Below are 17397 nucleotides of genomic sequence, written 5' to 3'. Positions count from 1 at the left end.
ACTGAACAAGGTGTGCATGCATACACACACATACACATACACTTCACATATACAATGATATGTTATATATCATATATAGCATAGCATAGCACACATAGGAAGTTCTCCTAGGCCAGGCTTTCTCTTAATCCACTGTTGCTGCTGAGAACTACTTTCTTCTTAGCCCTCTTAGCCAGGACCTCTCTCCTGTCACGTCTAGATCTTTCTATCATAATGCTTAGTTTAATCTCCTTTTATCATATTCAGACAGCCCTCACTCACTGTATTGATTCCCAAAGGCAATCTCTAATTCACAGACAAACTTTCAGCTACAGCAGGCCTCACAGGAGAAGAAACTGACGTGGTTTCAAGACAAGCACATAGAAACAGGCCTATCGTGGTTGAAGCAGCTTCATACCCTAATTGCATTAATTTGCCCTTTTACAGGGGCAGTCTTAGAGAAGCCTAAATATTCAGTCATTGCAATTGTTTCAACAGGCCCCACAACAGTGTACTCATTATGTCAGAGCTAGAGAGCCAGAGGGGCGGGGGAGGATCATTAGAGAAAATCTTCAATAAGGTAGTCTAAACTCATAAAACCTCTTCTCTCAAAAAATCAAAACAAAAACAAAAACCACCACCAGCAACAACAACAAACAAACCAAACCAAAAAAAAAAAAAAAAACTACATAGACATTTTTAGGGCTTCAGGCTAGAAACAGACAGCAGTAGTTCTCTAACTGTCTCAGTGTAACATAGGACGACAACATACTCTCCTAACTCACACAGAAGATCACTGTACTACCCCTCTGGCAGAAAGAGATGCCCCCCTCTCCTTTCCTTTAACAGAAGTCACATTAATGCAAGCTTTCCCACAGGCTTTGAAGAGAAATCTGCCTGTTCTATTATGCCAGATGGCCAGTGTTTTTTGGTTTTTTCCTTTCGTGTCTTCTAAGCCATGGTCCCTCCAACTCAAAGAACTCAATTATCTGCAGCCTTCCCCCCCTAGCCCCCAAGTCAACACAGAGGCACAAAAGGGAAGTGGAGCCAGGCTCTGAGGGGCTGCTGCCTAGCCTCCTCTGGCCAGAGAAATGTGTGGCCTTTGCTCGGCTGCCTTAGCAAACTCTCTTGGACCCAACAGTGGAAAGCTGGAGTTGCTAACCTGGATGGTGACAGCTAACAACCCAGTCCATAGGATACTCAAGGTCCACTCTCCTTAGGAGCCAGTCCATCCACACACCCACAGCAGGTCTTGGTGTCAGATGCAGTGGGAGACCGGGCTTCCCTCTCCTAGCTGCAGATGAGCAGTGAGGTCATACATGATACCTAGAGTCTGATGCCCCTCAAAGCTGTTCTCTCAGCCCAGGGGAGACAGCATGCCCTTGGCCTTTTTCTCCAAAGATTTCCAGGATCCATCTTCCTTGGGTGACTTGACTGTTCTTTTTGGAGATTGGGAGTGAGGAGGGAAAGAGCGCATGAGGGGGAGCAGGGGAAGGGAGGGAAGGGAGTGGGTCCGGGAATGTTACTTTTTAATCCTTGAGGAACACAGAGGGATCCAAGCTGTGACTCAGCTCTGGGAAGCTGAAGGACTGGGGAGTGAGGAACAGTGCGGTAATCTAAGTTTTGCACAACTTCTTTGGGCCTGAGCAGCCACAGAGATGGGTCCAATCTAAACTATTCAAAACTTCTCCAAGCCTAAGTGGCCACAGAGAAATCACCTCCGAGGGAGAGCTGCTTTGTTTGATTCAAGGAAGGGAGACAAACAAAACTTGTTCTGTACCTGCTCTCTGCAGATGCCACTCCAGGTCACAGCTGGCAGGTTTCCCCCGTCCTATGGTAGAGGCTGAGGGCATGGGTGGGATGCTCTAGTAGGTCCTATACCCTATAGGGTCACTGAGGACAGAGAACAGATCTAGGACGCCCTAGCTTGGAGTTTCCCCTCCCCCGTTACTCCATTCCTTGGCATTGTTCCAGGACATATCAAGTATCTGCCCCTGGAATTCCCACTTCCTTGTTTTTCTTTTTGGTTTTCCCCTTACAAGTTCTTCAAAAAGCTGCCTGGCTCCTGAGAGGCTTCCAGAGCAGGAACACTTCTTATCAGTTATCAGCCTGCCTTTCATACTTAGAGCTGAGGAGCCCGGCCCCACTGCCCACTCGGGGCAGGTTCCCCAGAGGACCCCGGGACAGGCCTGTCTTACAGGCATTAAAACATGTGATTCAAGCCGGGTGTGGTGGTGCACGCCTTTAATCCCAGCACTCGGGAGGCAGAGGCAGGCGGATTTCTGAATTCAAGGCCAGACTGGTATACAGAGTGAGTTCCAGGACAGCCAGGACTATACAGAGAAACCCTGTCTCAAAAAACAAAAAAACGAAAAACAAAAAATAAAAAATAAAAAAAAACAAACAAAAAAAACCCCAAAAAACAAAAAAACATGTGATTCGACACTGCATGGAGCTATGAACACTGGCAAAGAAAAAGATCTCTTGGCACTCCCCTCCACACTAAAACATGAGCTCCATAACCTACAGGAAAGCTTTGTCTTTCAAGTGTCTCTGAAGGATCATTTATGAGGCTCAACGTCTACAGTGAATATCCATCCTATCTGGCTTTCCAACCGAAAAAAAGCACCATTGGTTTCCTTAAATATCTCAAAGAAGGCTTGTGAGGTTTATAAAGCATCTGAGTAGAAGGTGCTTTATAAATGAGGGAACCAGAAGAAAGAGGCAAAGTGACTTTGTAGAGAAGTCAGGACATTCCTTAAGCCTCATGCTCTAACATATTATATTATGTAGATTTGTTGATTTGTTTACAACTGTTTCACGGCAACCATCCCACTGGCTTCCTCTCAATAGTACATGATAATAACTATTACCATCATCTCCATCTCACAGCTGATAATCCGAGGGACTTCCCAGCATGCAGCAGAACCTCACAGACATTTCTTCCTCAGAACTCCACCTTCAATCCTGACCCATAGCCCAGATTCCCCCCAAGCAGAGGACTCTGAGAGTGTGGTAGAAAGAGGAATTAACTGTGAAAGAAGGTTATCTGAGGTCCAGAGGCCATGTAGTTCACACTGGCAGACCCTCGGGCCAAAAAACTGATGCATACAGTATACATTCAGGCTGCCAGAATCAGTGGTAGAGCCAGCGCTTGTACTGGCAAGCTGACCCGAAGTTAATCAGAAGGCCCCCTTATTGTTTGCTCGGACACAAAAGACACACTGTTCAGAAAGTTCAAGAAGGAAAAACCAAAGAGCCAGGAACAACAGCTGTTCCCTGCCCCACTGAGAAACTAAAAGCTTCCACAAAGTTCCTTGAGGCCAGGAGTAAGTGGAAGATGTAAGATGGCTGAAGTGGAAGTGCATTTCTTAAGGGGCTTTCCTGCAGGAGAGTCCGCAACTCTCATCTTTCTCTTAACATTATGGATGGCCTGGCTACTTTATCACCTATAAAACTACCTTTCTGGAAGACTTTCCTTTCCTAGACATGCTGCGTTTACCACAAATCACTCCTCTGAAATTTAGGACAAGGCATGCATGACTGGACACTGTGTGTGCTGGGATTGGTTAAAATAGGAGCAAAAGGGATCACACAGCATAGTCCTTCAAGTTCCCAGCTCCCAGTAGCTGCGGTGTTAAGACAGCTCTCTGCAATATCTGGATGAGACAGATATTTGCAAGTCCCCCAAACCCAAGAAAGTCCCCTCACAACTCAAGAAACCCTGTGATGGGCATCACTAATGGGAAGGGGGTTATTTCCTATTTCCAAAGCTACTTCATAGAGAGTGCAAGGCCCCCCGCTCAGATATTGCTGTGCCAGTCCCTCTGCCCTGTCAAGTGTCCCAGATGGACTTGAAACTCACTGCAGGCTCCTCTCTGAGCTTCATTAGCTACTTTGATTGTTGTTACAAGTCAGACATAGCAGCATGGAGATAAGAGAGCATGAGGTAAAACCGACCAAGCTGCTCAAAAGTTTCCACATAAGAACTTCAACAGTGCTAGAGCGATGAGAACTCATTTTCCTATAAAAGAACCTTCCTGTGAAAATATCCAGTGGCTTTGTGCTAAATAAAAGCAGAGTGAAGCCTAAACATCTCCGATTCAGCCAGAGTGAGATTAGCTAGATTTGCAAAGTCAAGAAAATTGGCAGTTTCCCTCCTCCTCCCGGAGCTAATAGAATCCAACTGTTGGAGTATGACATCATTCTCGACCCCCAAACTCTGAAGTGAAGAGCACAGACACTGGCCTGCCATAAACAGCCCGACTCAAAGCAAGGGGCTCAGAGGTGCCCTTACCTGGTAGTCCGGGTGATTTCTTGCCCACTCCATTTTCCACAGAGGCTGGCTCACACCACAGTCGCTTAGGGAGCCCAGGGCCCCCAGATCCACTGGCTTAAGCTTCAGTACCTGCTGCGAACTTCCCACAGCTCCTTCCTCTGACCTTTCAAGACACTCCTTCCAGCCAAGTGAGCAGAGCTAGAGCAGCTAGCCAGTCAGGCTGGTTGTCATGGAGACCTGTCCTAGGCTGCACACACGCTTGATGGCTTGCTCTCACTCAGCTAGGCGCTCTCCCTCAACCCAGTGTCCCAGGAGCAAGCTAGCGCGCGCACGCATAAACGTGCGCGTGCTTCCACACATTCTCTGAGTTCTAGCCGGCTTTGAAACAGCACGGCCTTTTGATCGGCTCAGTTTATGCATGCATTCCACTCCTCCTACCTCCCTTCCAGTCAACCAGGAGCCCAGGACTGTTCCTGGGAACTTGCTGCAACAACCCAGAGGGGAGAAGGGTGAGGACAGTGAGTGGACTTGTTTTCCTCCCCTCTAGTGTCTCAGCTTTTATAACTTGGAAGAATCCCTGCCAAAGGGGAGGGAGCTAGCTGAATTCAGGCTTGGAGGGGAAGCAAGCACTTCCTCTGGGTCCTGCAGCAGCAGCGGAACGAGGAGGGACCCTGATGCGTGCTGCCTCGACTTGTTTGTTCGCTTGAGATTTTTCAGGAGCATTTGGGGCAGAAACACAGTTCACATCCTAGAAGCTGGCCTAGACTGGCCTCTCAGGTTACCTTGTTGACTGTTCAGGTCCTGGAGACAGCTTTTAGCCAGTACAGGGTCCCATGGTACTAGTGCCAGAGCCTAAGCAGTCTCTTGTCTTCCTGCAAAGGAGAAGAAACAAACTAGATCAGGACTAGGAGGAACCCTGGATAAGTCTACAGTCAGAGCCAGGGCATCAAACACAATGAAAACAGTCTCCTCTCTGAACAAAAGATCCACAGCCCAGGCCTCCAATGAGAAACTGTACAAGTGCCAGGGCCGTACCTGGGACACAGAAGGCCCTTTTAGTAGCCCTATGTATACTTTTGCTTGGATGCTGCCTAACCCTCTCAAAATAGATGTACTAGTTTGTTTGATGCTCTTAACACACTGGTCAGATAGGTTTGCTGCCATTTTATAGATGGGATCACTGAGGCCCAGAGAGATCAGATACTTAATCCACACTCACCTAACTAGTTAGGAACTGAGAGTAGAGACAAGTCTAGGGTCTCCTAATCCTTTATGTTTTGCTATAAAGTACACAGAAGCCTGATCTTGAAAACCAGCTCATTTTCTAAGAACCACAAGTGTGGGCCTCCATGGGAAAGTGAACACTCTAAGTCCTGTTAAGGTAAATCTATCTGCCACCCTTCTAGCCCAAAGATTTAATGACAGATAGCATCTATGACATGCACAATATCCGCTGCAAACTAGAGAGAAAATGCCCTGCCCTACCCCCAAGTACTATCTTACATCTTCCCAAAATAACCTCCCAAATCCTGGTTCATTTGTTTTTTCTCCGACAGAGTAGTCCTAAAAGTTACGACTGGTGTTATATTAATTTAACACATTTAAAAAGTGTATCTAAAGTAAAGTTAAATTACTTGCTCCCATTTACTGAACCAGGAAATAAGAGATCCAAAACCAGTGTCCAAGCCTTTCAACTTTCTGGCATACATTAAGCAGAACAGTTGCCAAGAATACCAGAGCTAGAATCACAAGACCTTAGCAGTGCCTGACCTCATCGCCAACTGGCCACCTGTCACTGAGCCAGCCTCCTGACTTTCTACTTTCTATGAATATATCTCATACTGGGGTGGTAGAGGACTGGAGTAAGGGGTGTGGGGTGCAGTGTCAAGGTGCTATTAGTCAAAAACACTTCAAATTAGGCACTCAGCTCTCATCCACCACCACCCAATTGTTAGTACCTCTCCTCCACCAATCTAGTAAATATATTTTTCAAGTAGAACTCTTTGGGGTTGGTAAATGGATTGACTGCATGTGGGAAGGCAGAGGCTGATGAGGATGAAGACAATGAGGCTCAAGGAGGCCATTCTCCAATGCTGCTCCTCAAAATAATGCTGGGGGGGTGGGGCCCTGATGGAATCTGTAACACTTATCCCTTGCAGAATTCCTTGTGATGTTGACTCACCTTCAGTATGCTATAAAATTCCCAAAGCCAGACTTTGGTTGACTTGAATTTAACTCACAAATATATGCTGACGATAATATACAAAAACACAACATAAAACCCAAGTAGAAATGGCAGACTACTACAGATCCTTAAGTAGTGATAAGCCCAGAATCCCCACATCTGCATAAGAATTCAGTATCACTAAAGCTCTGTTTCTCTTTCCTCTTAAACACAGCAAATTCTGCTCTTTATCTGAACCCAAGGAACGCACACCTGCCTAGTCTCCAAGCCCAGATGAGGCAAGTCCACCCCTTTCTACAATAAGATAAAATTCACTGGGGTTGACAATATCAACTAAAATTTTCTGGGACCCTTCCAGTCAAACAATGTGAGTCAGGCTACCAAAGCAGAAAGTCAGTCACTAAAGTAATCTAAATGTTAAAAGCCCTAAGACCAGACACACAGCGCAGGCCATGCTCCCCCTAGCGGCACACTGGAGTTAGAGATTCTTTGGTATCTTGTCCTTAGAAAGAATAAAGTTGGGGCCTGAATTGGGGGGACCAGAACCCTTCTGTTGCATATGAGCTCCTGGAAGTTGAAAGAAGCAAGGCCAGCCAACTTCCTCTGTTGCCTCTGCAGGACTGGATCCAGATCACACCTGACTGGCTTTTTCTGAAGGAGGATTGTACAGACCCACGTTGTCTGCCAGCGGGTCAGTCAAGCTTATAATACCAATTTCTCAGGAGGCTGAAGTAAACAGCAATGTCACCAACTGCCTTGGCTACAGAGGGCAGTCTGGGTAATTCAATGAAATCTTGTCTCAAAATTAAAAATAAGGGCTATAGGGTTAGAGAGATTGCTCAATGGTTAAGAACATAGTTACTTTTGCAGAGGAACCAGGTTTGGTTCCTAGCACCCACATGATGACTTACAACCATCCATAACTCCAGTTCCAGGAGATCCGATACCCTCTTCCAACCTCCATGGCACACGAATTTCACACAAACACACACACACAGGCAAAATACTAATATACATAAATAAATCTTTAAAAATAAACAAACAAAATAAGGATGTGGTTTGAATATGCTTGGACCATGGGAAGTGGGACTATTAAAGGTGTGGCCTTGTTGAAGGAAGTGTGTCACCGTGTAGGCAGGCTTTGAGAATTCCTAGTGCTCATGCTCCACCCAGTGTGGAAGTAAGAGTGTCCTTCTGCTGCCTGTGAGCCAAGCTGTAGAACCCTCAGCTCCTCCAGCACCATGTCTGCCTGCGTGGTGCCCTGCTTCCCACCATGGTGATAATGGACTGAACCTCTGGAACTGTAAGCCAGCCCCAATGAAATGTTTACCTTTCTATGAGTCGCCTTGGTGATGGTGTCTCTTCACAGCAATGAAACCCTAACTAAGACAGAGGACCAGTGAGATTGTTCAACAGGTAAAGGGACTTCCTACCAAATCTGCGAACCTTAGCTCAATCTCTGGGATTCATACAGTGGAAAGAGAAAACTGAAGTTGTCTTGGACTTCCATATGCATATCATGGCATGCATTTACTCATATACATACCCAAATAAATAAATGCAATATTTTCAATAAAATGCAAATAAATAAATAAAGTGCTTGGGAGAAAGCTCAAAGAGACAGCATTGACAGACACACAAAAGGCTCTCGATTTCACCCTACCACTACAGCGAAAAAAGAAAGAACCACAAGTACATACACATACTTGGGCCAGAAACCCGGGTGACATCTCCAGATCTCTTTCCCTTCCCACTGCAATCCACTTACCAAGTCCAAATAATTCTACTTGAAAAATATATTTAGGGCTCCCAATGGAGGAGCTAGAGAAAGTGCCCAAGGAGCTAAAGGGATCTGCAACCCTATAGATGGAACAACATGATGAACTAACCAGTACCCCCCGGAGCTCGTGTCTCTAGCTGCATATGTATCAAACGATGGCCTAGTTGGCCATCACTGGAAAGAGAGGCCCATTGGACACACAAACTTTATATGCCCCAGTACAGGGGAACGCCAGGGCCAAAAAGTGGGAGTGGGTGGGTAGGGGAGTTGGGGCGGGGAGGGTATGGGGAACTTTTGGATAGCATTGGAAATGTGAATGAGGAAAATACCTAATAAAAAATATTTTTAAAAAAAGAAAGAAAAATATATGTAATATATGTCCCCTTTTCTCCACTTCTATCACTGCCTATCCATTCAGTAATTACTGCAGAAACCTAACTATCCTAGTTTCACCTCTTGGCCTCAAGGAAAATAATGAAAAATCAAACTCAGCTTCTCATACACTGCCACACAACAATAAACACAGAGGCCTTCTGTTGCCAACTGGGTAGAGGTTTCTCCAAACACACCGAGCAAACCATCAGTCTAACAGTAGATGTATGCCCTCTGGTATAATTCTGACACTGTTTCCCTGGAAACTGAACCCAAACTCATGAGGCTCAGTCCTCAGTGCTGTCTCCCCATCTCTTTAGATGCCCATTGCTAGGATCAGACTGTTTTATCTGTGCTTCTGACCAAGCATATATACATCTAAATCAGAATTTCCACAATTACATCCTTGACTTTAATACTTTTAATACATTTGCTATTAATAGGTTGGCCCATAAATCACTTAGATCTCCTAGTCTATTATAAACAGTATTATAGATGAAAGAGATTCATATGGCTGGTATGGGGAAGGCACAGAGCTTCCAAGTCCTCTCTACAAAAGTCACATGTTTGGCTCCACTATAGCTCTCAAAACCCAGTCCTCTGAGGTTTTATGGAAGATTCGGTGTATAAGCACAACAGATTGTATCATTAGTCATTTTAACCAACTTAACTTTCACCCCCCTCTCTTCCCCAGGAGTAATGGAGTAAGACTAAAGTTACAATCTTCTAAACACAAGCTGCCCCCATCTTGAGGACATGCAGGAGCCCACAGGCACCAGGCAAATACAAATAGACACATCCTGCTTTGGAGATTCCAAAGGATTTTAGGAGTTGTCTGCCAGGAAACAGGAGGAAGACCAAATATACATTCCACAGCATCATAGCCTCACAAATCCATTCTCCACACGGCTGTCTGAAGCCCCTTTTGACACAGGATCATGTCATTTCCTGCTTAACACTTCAATGCTTCCCAGAGCTCTTAGGATGAGCTCTAAGTTCTTAGCAAGACCTCTAAAGACCCAGCACGACCTCCTCTTCCCTCCTCTCAGCATACTTCCTTCCCTTCCCTACTCTGAGCACATGGTAGTTTAGCTCACCAAAAGTATAAGATTCTTTTTTTCCAGGCTATCTAGCTTAGCCTGGGACTCCACCCCAAATCTTTGCCCAGATGACTCTAATCTTGCCTCAACTTGACTCTCATCTCCTGATTTCCAGTCCTCCAAATCTAGCTCTCTGTACTTAGCCTTCAAATCACTCACAAGGATTTGTAAGTGTGCTTTAATGCAGTTATTTTCTTAATGTGAGTCCTCCCCACGTGAGAGCAGGAACGTTGACTATTCTGTTACCACAGTCCCTGTACTTGAAAAAGGGCCCAGCGTAGAACAGGCACTAAAAAAATATCTGCAGAAAAACTGTGTAAAAACCCTTCCTTTAGGAAGGAGACACCCATAACAACTATTCCATGTCACTCATTGCATCTTTTCATAGATTTACAAACTGTAATTACATTCTCCCCTCCCACATATGTCTTGCCTATGGGTTTAACCAAAAATTCCTGTCAAGTCTCCCTGTGGTTTGTTTCCCAGCACTTTCCTGGTAAGGTCACTCTCCTAGGGATGCATTCTAGAGTTTTATTGCCTCTCTCATTACTGGAATGCCCACTTGTAGGCCCTCCATTAGTACTGTATCTTTGCCAAACCCAGTAAGCTGAGGAATAGCCCAGTTCTCACGATGGCAATATTCTCTAGGGTCAGCTCTATCCAGAGATTAAACACTGTCTTCTCCATTCCACTGTGTAGCACAGGTTACCATGCTGACAAAAATGTCATTTTGCAATGCAATGCTGGCTGCAGAATACATGCAGCCAAGGATAACTATGAATGTGTTCCAACACAAAATTACAAACATGCTTAAAACACAAGGGTTTTGTTGTTATTGCGTTGTTTTTGTAACTTGATTGCACAATTCTCAAGCTTGAACTTTGTTACCTAAACTCATGCCAGGATGACAAAAAATTGGATGCTGAAAAAAATATGTACATGCATGTGTGTGTGTGTGTGTGTGTGTGTGTGGTTATAATTTGAAGACATGTAACCCATACCTCCCCTGATGCACTATCCTAGTGTAGGCATAACCACAGCACACCATGACACTGCATATAACCTAGTGCTTTGAGAACTGCCCGCACCTTTCTCTCCCACTCTCTGTTGCTGTTACAGCATCAGGCTGCCTCTCCTTCCCACACTCAAAACCCTACAGCCTTCAAGGTCCACCTCAAGGACACCTCCTTTGAGAAATGCTTGTGGACCCACAGCCGGCTAGGGCTGCATGTCTTATGTTGTATGTAACACTTTATCATGACTTGCACACCCTGGCCTCACAGAGGCCCAAGCGTCTCTCAGTGCAAGGACCTTAGCGGCTCACTCATCCTAGCAATCAACATGTGTGGGATAAATGGAAAAATGGAAAGACTTGCAAGATAAGCAAACAGCTTATCTTCAGAGCTTCAGAACAGAAGCAGCTGTTCTTCAGAGCAATGAGTTTTAGACAGGCTCTCACTGTACAAAGAGAATACATACCCATCTATACTTTATAGAAGATATGATTAGCAGAATCTAGACTGGGTCACTAAAAAAGTGTGTGGTGGCTAGGCAGTGGTGGCACACAACTTAATCTCACACTCAGAAGGCAGAGGCAAATAGATCTCTGTGAGTTTGAGGCTAGCCTTGTCTACAGAGTGAGCGCCAAGACACCCAAGCCTATATAGAGAAACTGTGTCTCAAAAAACAACAACAAACAAACAAAAAACAAAAAAAACCAGAAATTTCTGTCTTTTAGCATTTATTCATTTTTATAATGTTCTTTTAAAACTTATTTATTTTTATGTGTATGAGTGTTTTGTACGCACCTTGTGCCTGTAAGATGCCAGAAGAGGGTATCACATGCCCCATGAGCAACCTGTGAGTGCTAGGAATAGAACTCTCCTCACCATCATTCTTAAATCTGCCTTATGACCTCTGACTTAAGGAACAGTGAGCTGTCATCTCAAAGTCCTCTTGGATGGCAATCTATTTATGCAAATCGAACACAGGCTCTACTAGGTCCTTCAGATCACAGGATGGCAATTCCAACCCTCCTCTGCCTGGAAGTCACATCTGGCTGGACCCTAGAAGGCTGCCTACTGCTACGTATATTTTGCTTGCACAGCCTTTTAAGAAGGCTCAAAAGTCTGTTATTTTTTGTTTGTTTGTTTTAATTTTATTTCATTTTTTTTTTTCGAGACAGAGCTTCTCTGTGTAGCCCTGGCTGTCCTGGAACTCACTTTGTAGACCAGGCTGGCCTCGAACTCAGAAATCTGCCTGCCTCTGCCTCCCGAGTGCTGGGATTAAAGGCGTGCGCCACCATGCCTGGCTTTATTTAATTTTTTATGTATTCACTTTATATCCCGATCGTTGCCCACTCCCGGTTATCCCCTCCCACAATCCTTCCTCTCTGCCCATCCCCTTCTCTGGGCCCCTGAGTATCGTCCCCACTCTGACACTTCAAGTCTCTGCGAGGCTAGGTAGACATTTCCTCTCCCACTGAGGCCAGACAAGGCAGCCCAGCTAGTAGAACATATCCCATGTACAGATAACAGTTTCTGGGATAGCCCCCGCCTCCAGTTATTCAGGGCCCACATGAAGGTCAAGCCAGAACCTGCTACATTTGAGTAGGGAGGCCTAGGTCCAGCCCATGTATATTCTTTGGTTGGTCATTCAGACTCTGAGAGCCCCAAGGGTTCAGGTGGTCTTCCTGTGGAGTTCTTATCCCCTTCAGGAAAGACCTGTTATTTTATAGTGGGAAATTCTCCCACGTCCTCCATTCTGCCCTAGTCCTCTGGCCATTTGTTCTTCACCTCAGCCTAAGACTCGTGGAACTCAGCTTATAATGACTTGTAGATGTCACAGATGTGAAGCAGCTACACAGCTCTGTGTAAAGCTGAGCCCACCTTCCCTCAGTCTCCTCCACTGTGGAGAGCCAGCTTTCTAGCCCCATGGGATTCACCTCTACCGAGCTCACAATCCTCAATACAAATGAAGCTCTGGTGTAGATCCTCAGAGAACAAGGTGTACAGTGGCTTGATCTTAGGATATAAGTCACAATGTTCATATATAAGTTAAGGTAAGGAGAGCTCTCAAGTCTCCAACCCCTGCCCCTCACTCGGTCTCAGCATTTTAACACTAGAACACAGAAGTATAGGTTCAGGATCAGACAAGACTGGACCATAGAAGCAATATTCCAGACCCTTCCAAAGATACCATGTTTTTCATCCCAGAATAGGCTTTTCAGGCTAACCTAGCCTAGAACTGAGTTCAACCAGGAGCTTAACTCATCATGATTAAGCTTCAGGGGGAAGCAAAGTACAAAAGTGAGTGTGTGCACGTGCATGCCTGTGTGTATGTATTTGTGTGTCTATGCATGTAAGGACAGGCATGCATGTAGAAGTCACAAGACAATCTTAGATGTTGGTTGTCTAAGACAACCTAGCAAATAAAAAAAATAAATAAAACTTATTATAAAAATAAAATCTTAGTAAATAATAAAAATATTGCACACCAAAATTAATCAGACCCAAAGTCTATATATCTTACAGAATTGCATACTGAAAGTGTAAATTTTAAGCCCTCTTAGAACTAACAATGTTTCAAATATTATCTTTATTCCTTTAAAACAGGGATTGGTTCCCAACTTCTACCTTATTTGAGACAGGGTCTCTTTTTTGTTGTTTGCCCTTGCATACACCAGGCTAGCTGGGCCGAGCTTCTCAGGCCCCTTAGCTCCATCTCTCACCTCACAATGAAAGCAGTAGGATTAGAGGTGTGCACTACAGTGCCTAGCTTTACATAGGCTCCAGGGATCTGAACTCAGATCCTCAGGTTTGTGTACCCAGTGCTTTACCCACTGAGCCTTCTCAGTCTTTAAAGGGCATCCTTAACCAAGAAAGCATGTGGAACCTGGGGAAGAAGTGTTCCCCAAAATATCTGGTCAAGGCTGTCGGAGAGTAACCCCACAGTGCCACGTCCTCTATCCTATCTTGCTGAGTTTCCTAGCAGCACTGGGTTCTCAACTCAGTACTCTGGGGACCAGCAGTCTGCCTATGTAAACTGTCTCACTGCCTTGTGGTTTAGGGTACTGAGGCCTGCTTGGCTTCATTCTCCCACCAGCTAATAGTACTCTGTAGAGCAAGAACAGTATCTTAACTCTCAATCCCAGCTTCAAAAATGTCAGCCTCCTCTCAGTAACTTGCCTCCTTGATCGCAAATGCTGGGAAGTATTCTTAACAAGGACCTGGGAGAGAATTTAAAACCATCAAGTCAGTTGCATAGTCTCTATCTCTGTGACGAGATCTAGACATGGACTAGATTACCATGACAGCCTCTAGAATCTCCCACTTGGAACCTGGCAGGGGAGCAAATTAACTCTCCCACCCACTCGAGGACTCGTCTTCTGAGTTCTCTGACTACCTTTCTTCCCACAAAGCTAGTGTTCATTTCTTTCACATTTTTAATTATATGTAAGCTCTTCTGAAAGGGCTGCCTCTTACTCATTTTTGAGTGCTTGCGTTTGATTTGCAAGTACACAGTTCTCAAGATTTGACTTCTAGTATACATGTCAGCTCACAATTCCATGCAACACCAGGCTAAGGACCTCTGACACTCTCTTCTAGCCTACTCAGGCATGACATACATGTAGTGCACACACATAAACTCAGGCAAGCATACATATAAAATAAAGATAAATAATCCCAGCATGGTGGCGCACAGCTTTAATCCTAGCACTTGGGAGGTAGAGGAGGACAGATCTCTTGAGTTTGAAGCCAATCTTGTCTACATGATAAGTTCTAGACCAGCCAGGAATATGCATTGTTTTTAAAGGAAAGAAAAATGACCTGCATATATATGTACATATGTACATTCATCTACGGTATATACTACATTATATAAATTATGCACATATTCAAATACACAGAGACCAAAGAATTCCAGAAATAAAATTCATATGGGTTTTAATTTCTCTTATCTTGTGAATAAAACTGAAAAATACAGATGTATAGGCAGCTGATAGACTGGAAACTCAGGACAGTTGGGCCTGCACAGGGCTGCAAGGGTATGTATCAATCAGGAAGAAGAAGACTGAACTCCTAAAAGTCTGAATACTTGAAACAGCTTTATCCTATGTATTTGTCTGCATACACTACAACACTCTTGAACAACCCCAGGGATAGCCCCACTTAATGACTGTGTATGGTCCTCTCCACATGCTATTACATTCAGTTCACTAGTATTTTAACTGAGGACTTCAGCTTCTGTGTTCATCTGGAATTTGGCCTGTAATACTCTTTTCTTGTTCTAGACCGCATGGCACTCATCATTTTTAGTGAATTATTTAGACAAGACACACTAAATATATGTCAAAGTACATAGGATAAAATACTTAAGATAGTTTTTTTTTAAATCCTTTATAAACTAACTACATATTATATATAACAGGAGGAAATACATAATGTATAGTTTTATGCTTATACTTTCTAAAGCTTGCAGCTGAGCATGATGGTGCACCCCTCTAACCCAAGCACTCCGGGTGGGCACAGGCAGAAAGATAAGAATCTCAGGAATCCTCAGGTACACAGAGTTTGAGGCCAGCTGTGTTATATGAGCCTCTGACTAAAAAAAAAAAGGAGAAAAACTTTTTAACTCACCTGACAGTAAGATGAAGATGGTACAAATAAAAAGATGAGAAAAGGTTTAACAGAAGTCAGCTGATGCGCTGGAGTTTAAAAGGCTAAATACAGAGATTAAATGCAATCTAGGACAGACAACATAAAAGTTTCCTGGGGCTGAGGAGTAAGTGCTTGGCTAGCAAGCCCAAGGCCTTAGGTCTCATCACCACACAAAACAAGCAAATAAACAAACACAAGGGTTTCATGAGCTGGGCCCAAGCCTAGCAGTGTACATGTACAGCCTTGGGAGGCTGAGGCCAGGTCTCAAGGTCTAGACTGGCCTAGATTACATTTATAAGCCTTTCGCAAAAAATAAATAAATAAATAAATAAAGTGTTTCTATGCTGCCAAGAGAACTCTGAGTGAGTGACATGGAACCCACAGTACAAGAAAAACACGGACTCCCACAAATTATTCTCTGACCTCTACAGACAGGCAGTCGTACAACGTGTACACACACATGCATGCATATACATACACACATTTATCTTTTTTTTATGTGTAAGAGTGTTTTGCCCACATGTATATCTGCAAATACATGCATGTCTGATGCCTTTAGAAGCCAGAATTGGGTGTTGGATCCCTTGGGACTGTTATTACAGAAGATGTGGGATGCCATGTAAATCGAACCTGGGTCCTCTAAAACAAAACAAAACAAAACAAAACAAAACAGCTTTTAACTGTTATGCCATCTCTCCAGCCCTCAGTAAATGTAATTCTTAAAAAGTGTTTCTAGGGCTGGAGAGATGGCTCAATGGTTAAGAGCACTGACTGCTCTTCCAGAGGTCCTGAGTTCAATTCCCAGCAACCACACGGTGGCTCACACCCATCTGCAATGGGGTATAGTTTTATGCTTATCCTTTCTGCCCTCTTTTGGTATGTCTGAAGAGAGCAATGGTGTACTTATATACATAAAATAAATAAATAAATAAAATCTTTCTTGTTGTTTTTGTTTTGTTTTGTTTTTCAAGACAGGGTTTCTCTGTAGCTCTGGCTGTCCTGGAACTCACTCTGTAGACCAGGCTGGCTTCAAACTCAGAAATCCGCCTGCCTCTGCCTCCCAAGTGCTGGGATTACAGGCACGCACCACCACTGCCGGGCAATAAATCATTTTTTAAAAACGTTTTTCTAAGATACACCATGGATTAAGTCCCAGAGATAACTGGAATTTTGAGCAACCTAGATGCAAGTATATAACAAAAGAGGAAATCAAGATGACAAAACCCCTCAGACTGAGAGGTACGATGATGACATGTCAGGCCTGAGAGTTTGTAGGTCCTGAAAAGCACGAAGGCAGAGAACCACTTCCGTCCCTGAGCAGCTGTCTTAGGAGAAACTCGAGGCCTGATGAGATAAAGACCTCTTCCGGAAAGCAGGGACAGCTGAGCCCTGCTGCTGGGTCAACTGTCCATTCTGCTACGCCTGTGCCTCCCAACTGGGGCTCTGACCTCCCAAGCGTTATCAAGGGCATTGGACTGTTCAAGAATCTAAACAATTCATACCAGTCTCTTCAAACCATGGTTCAGCATGGTCTGAAGCACACAGTGGTATTTGTAACTATCAGAGTGGATCCTTAGGGGTCTCTAACCTTCTATACTAAGCTGCCATCTGATAGCTGTCTGTGAGGAGGACGGGGTTTAAATGTGCTGTCTGAAATGTTCCGAGGCAGGAATGCAGAACTGCAGCCTCTTTGAGCATTGTTTGGATATGTACAAACAAACTTATCTCCCAGAGGCAAAGTTCACACGCTTGTAAAGACTCAGGAAGACAGAGGGGCAAAGGGATCTCAAAGGCCAGGTCTTATCCTGGGAAGATGGTGGAAGGCAGGCCTGGAATGTAGATACATGTTGTTCTAATTAAATGTCACTGTTCTATAGAAAAAGATAATACACTTTATTTTGGCTTTTGTTATTTTTGATTTGAGACAGGGGCTCACTGTGTAGACCAGGCTAACCTGGAACTCTCTATGTAGACAAAGCTGGCCTTGAACTCACAGAGATTCACCTGCTTTGTTTGTGTGCTAGGACTAAAGCATACCCAGC

General features: G+C 44.4%; 1 protein-coding gene across 3 annotated transcripts in view; it reads right to left on the bottom strand.

The window, feature by feature from the left end:
* Positions 1-17397, bottom strand: part of Dennd2b (DENN domain containing 2B) — a 149205-nt gene that overhangs the window by 87108 nt on the left and 44700 nt on the right. For 2 of the 3 annotated variants that reach the window (XM_085841414.1, XM_085841413.1), the window contains exon 2: positions 5041-5130. The gene's annotated coding sequence lies outside the window, so the exon portion shown is untranslated. Of the gene's footprint in view, positions 1-4276; positions 4949-5040; positions 5131-17397 lie in introns of those variants that run through there. The other variant, XM_085841412.1, reaches the window with a different exon arrangement.

The sequence above is a fragment of the Mus caroli genome, unplaced genomic scaffold (genome assembly GCF_978045245.1).
Source record: "Mus caroli unplaced genomic scaffold, Mus_caroli_1 scaffold_8, whole genome shotgun sequence".
NCBI classification, from domain to species: Eukaryota; Metazoa; Chordata; class Mammalia; order Rodentia; family Muridae; genus Mus; species Mus caroli.
Note: the sequence above shows the minus strand (reverse complement) of the source record. Positions and strands in the feature narration are given on the sequence as shown.